We start from the raw sequence: 4,501 nt of genomic DNA on the forward strand, positions 1-4,501 counted from the left end.
TTGGGTATTAAATGGATTGCATTTTTAGAAATCACCAGCAATGTTGCTGAGTGAATGAACCTGTAAAACAGCAGCAGGTCAGAGTCCAGATGAGGATGGTGATGAGAGTCATGATGTTGTGGTTTCTGCTGTGTTGACTATAAACCTTCTCAGTTCAATCAGCTGATAATGCACAGCCTCCTCTCTATGAAAACTATTCCTCTGCTCTCAACACACTGAAAGCAACATGGGACACAAAGTGAGAAAGAATACTGATTGGATTTACATGAATTATTATTACATTATTATGATCTTAACTGAGTACAGGAAAATATATCAGAATGTGATTCTTTTAAACATCTGGATTGAAATGATTCTTTGGTTGGTACATATATATTTTACTTTGTTAGATCAACAAACACTAATATATTCTAACTTTTATTATTGCACTTTTGTAATTAAAGATTTTTTTTAAATGTTCTGAAACTGATTTTTAAATGACCATACATTAGCAACTTGTAAGATGAAATCAATTTTTGTGTCTCAGTTTAAAAAATTTACACTGAAAATGATGAAAATTGTCTTAAATTGTGGGATAAATCAAAGCTATTTGAATGCAAACAGTTTTTCATTTGACTAAAAACTTTTAAACTGTTCAGTTTTACCTGGAAAAAAAGTTTATTTTCAGTATTTAGATGCTTGTTCAGAGTGCAGGAGGTTTTTGTACGGCCACTCAATGAGTTTGTATCACTGTGGTGGACTTTTGGTGGAGGAACCAAAATCATTCATTGTAAGTATCTAAATCTTCTTATTACTGCAACATATTGCATAATTATTATTTAAAATATATCAGATTATAATTATATCAATTATAATTATATATCAATAAATTATATCAGAATATAATTAGACAAGAATTCATTTCAGGTGTTTCATATGATGTGGATATTTGTTGGAGTTTGGTCATTGTGGCTGATGCTGAAAATCTGGCATTAAATACATTTTAAAAAATGATACAACATCCATCCATCCATCTATCCATCCATTCTCTTCCGCTTATCCGGGGCTGGTTTGCAGGGGCAGGAGCCTAAGCAGAGAAGCCCAGGTTTCCCTCTCCCTAGCCACCTCCTCCAGCTCATCCGGAGGGACCCCAAGGCATTCCCAGGCCAGCCGAGAGATATAATCTCCCCAGCGTGTCCTTGGTCTACCAAGGGGCCTCCTCCTGGTGGGACATGCCTGGAACACCTCACCCAAGAGGCGGCCAGGAGGCATCCTAATCAGATGCCCGAGCCACCTCAACTGGCTCCTTTCGATGTGGAGGAGCAGCGGCTCTACTCTGAGCCCCTCCCGGATGGCCGCACTCCTCACCTTATCTCTAAGAGAGAGGCCAGCCACCCTTCGAAGGAAACTCATTTCTGCCGCTTGTATTCGCGATCTTGTTCTTTCGGTCACTACCCAAAGCTTGTGACCATAGGTGAGGGTAGGAACATAGATCGACTGGTAAATTGAGAGCTTCGCTTTTACATTAAGCTCCCTCTTCACCACGACAGACCGGGCTGCTTCCGCATCACTGCAGAAGCAGCCCCGATCCATCTGTCGATCTCCCGCTCCCTTCTTCCGTCACTCGTGAACAAGACCCCAAGATAGTTGAACTCCTACACTTGGGGCAAGAACTCGTTCCTGAGTCAGAGAGAGCACTCCACCTTTTTCCGGCTGAGGACCATGGCCTCAGACTTAGAGGTGCTGATTCTCATGCCGGCCGCTTCACACTCTGCTGCGAACCGTTCCACTGCAAGCTGGAGGCTACCCCCTGATGAAGCCAACAGGACCGCATCATCTGCAAAGAGCAGAGATGAGACTCTGAGGCCACCAAGAAAGAAGCTTTACGCCACCTGGCTAAGCCTAGAAATTCTGTCCATAAAAATTATGAATAGAATCGGTGACAAAGGGCAGCCCTGACGGAAACGAATCCGACTTATTACCGGCTATACAGACCAAGCTCTCACTGCGGTTGTACAAAGACTGAATGGCCTGCAACAACGGGCCAGACACCCCATACTTCCGCAGGACCTCCCAAAGGATACCCCGAGGGACACGGTCGAATGCCTTCTCCAAGTCCACAAAGCACATGAAGACTGGTTGGGCAAACTCCCACGCCCACTCAAATATTCTTGAGAGGATAAAGAGCTGGTCCAGCATTCCGCGACCAGGACCGCGACCGCATTGTTCCTCCTGGATCCGAGGTTCGACTAACGGATGGACCCTCCTTTCCCTCCTTTCCAGCACCCTGGCATAGACCTTACCAGGAAGGCTGAGGAGTGTGATCCCCTGAAAGTTGGAGCACACCCTCCGGTCTCCCTTCTTAAAGATGGGGACCACCACCCCAGTCTGCCAATCCAATGGCACTGCCCCAGATCTCCACGCGATGTTGCAGAGGCGTGTCAACCAAGACAGCCCTACAACATCCAGAGCCTTCAGGAACTCAGGGTGAATCTCGTCCACCCCAGGGGCCCTGCCACCAAGGAGGAGTTTAACTGCCTCAGTGACCTCACCCCCAGTGATAGTCAAGTCATCTCCCTCGTCCCCAGACTCTCCTTCCACTACAGAAGGTGTGTCAGTGGGATTCAGGAGGTCCTCGAAGTATTCCTTCCACCGTCCGACTATAGCCTCAGTTGAAGTCAGCAGCACCCCATCCGCACTATAAACCGTGTGAGTGGAGCACTGCTTTCCCCTCCTGAGTCGCCTGACGGTTTGCCAGAATCGCTTTGATGCCATCCAAAAGTCTTTGATACAACAAAATCAAATTAAAATGATAACATATTTAAGTAATGTCTAGATTAAATACTTATTTTTTTTATTTCAGTTTTTCATTATGTTTTTAAGTGAATAATTTTTTCACAAAGTCTGACACTGAAAATATGAGTTTAACCTTTACCTGTGAATTTTTTTACATTCATCCAGGTTGGATAAAACTTTCATGTTTTTACCTAAAAAACAGCACATATATAGTTATATACAAGTTTTTGTTTAGCTCTAATTTAACAGTTGAGTTCATTTTTCGTTAGTTAAATGTGGTGAAAAGGAAATTAAACAGATGACAAAGTCCAGCTTTTTATTTTTTCCATCAAGAATAAAACTGTAGCAACAAAACATTTACTCTAAATTATCATTACGTTTACACATATTTAAAGATTCAATTTAAGAAGAAGAAGAAGAAGAAGAAGAAGAAACAGCCTTTATTGTCCCACAGAGGGGAAATTTGGGTGTAACAGCAGCCGCAGTTATTATAAATATAAATAAAGATATAATAATTTACACTGTTAAGAAAAGAATATATATAAAATCAACAAACAAGATTAACCTTAATACTACTAATAATAACACTATATACAATGTACATTTAATGTAAATGTGAAAATAGAATTTTGAATTATTAGTTAAAGCCTTATGTTTTCCCATTTACAACCATCTCTCCTCTGTCTGATCACAGTTTCATGTGCACAGTTATTCACAGTGCTGTTAACCTTGGATCATAACTGTTTTGCTGTCTGATACTGAAAATATAATATGTGGAATCTGACTGACATTTGGGATATAACATTTTATGTTGTTGACTAAATTAACTGGTTTTCATATAAATGCACTTTAACAGTTCGAGTTTACAGTTCGTTAGTCTGATGTGGTGAAAAGGAAGTGAAACAAACAGATGACAAACTTTAACTTTTCCTGTACACGTTTCATTTTTATCATCAACAGAATAAATGTGTCAGGACATTTACTGTTTAGTTATACTTTGTTAGGGCCTCATATCCTCCCATTTCTCACCTCGTCTTTCTGCTCACAGTATCATCACACAGTTAATCCACAGTGCTGTGCTGTACTCTGTATCCTAACTCTCTCATCTTCAGCTCTCTGTCCTACAGTGGAAGTTAATCTGCTCCTCGTGTTTCTCTGCTCTCCCCTCCAGCTGGCCCCATGGTCAGACCCTCAGTCTCTCTGCTTCAGCCCTCCTCTAAGCAGCTCTCCGGGGGCTCAGCCACGCTGGCTGCCTCCTAACTGGCTACTCTCCTCAGGGAGCTGAAGTGATATGGGCGGTGGATGACACACAGGTGACAGAGGGAATCCTGATCAGCTCAGAGGAGGAGAAGAGTGGACGCTACAGCAGCAGCTGCACCCTGACACTGAGCTGGGAGAGCTGGATGAATGGAGATCTGTACTCCTGCAAGGTCATCCATCATGGCAACACACAGTCCCGATCCCTCCATAGGAGCCAGTGTGCAGGGTAGAAGGGCTGCTGAATCTCAGGATGGGAGCTTAGTGTGAGAGAGCAGTACGTGCATCCCTGCTGCTGTGATCAATCAGTTTTATACTTACAGAAGAAAGTAGAGCTTTCTGTGTGGGAGAATAACACTGCTGTAAAGTGTTTATAACAACAACATGAGTAGATTTGAAGCTAGATGTGAGTGTGCTTATCAATGATTGATTTTTGTGTCAATAAAACTTGCAGTGATCCATATTGCTC

The 4,501-nt window shown here is 42.5% G+C and overlaps 1 pseudogene; it reads left to right on the forward strand.

Annotated features, from left to right (window-relative positions):
- Nucleotides 1–226: 226 nt before the first annotated feature.
- LOC115772751 (Ig lambda-1 chain C region-like) lies at nucleotides 227–4,287 on the forward strand (annotated as a pseudogene).
- Nucleotides 4,288–4,501: the final 214 nt, after the last annotated feature.

This window comes from Archocentrus centrarchus, chromosome 22 (genome assembly GCF_007364275.1).
Source record: "Archocentrus centrarchus isolate MPI-CPG fArcCen1 chromosome 22, fArcCen1, whole genome shotgun sequence".
Taxonomy (NCBI): domain Eukaryota; kingdom Metazoa; phylum Chordata; class Actinopteri; order Cichliformes; family Cichlidae; genus Archocentrus; species Archocentrus centrarchus.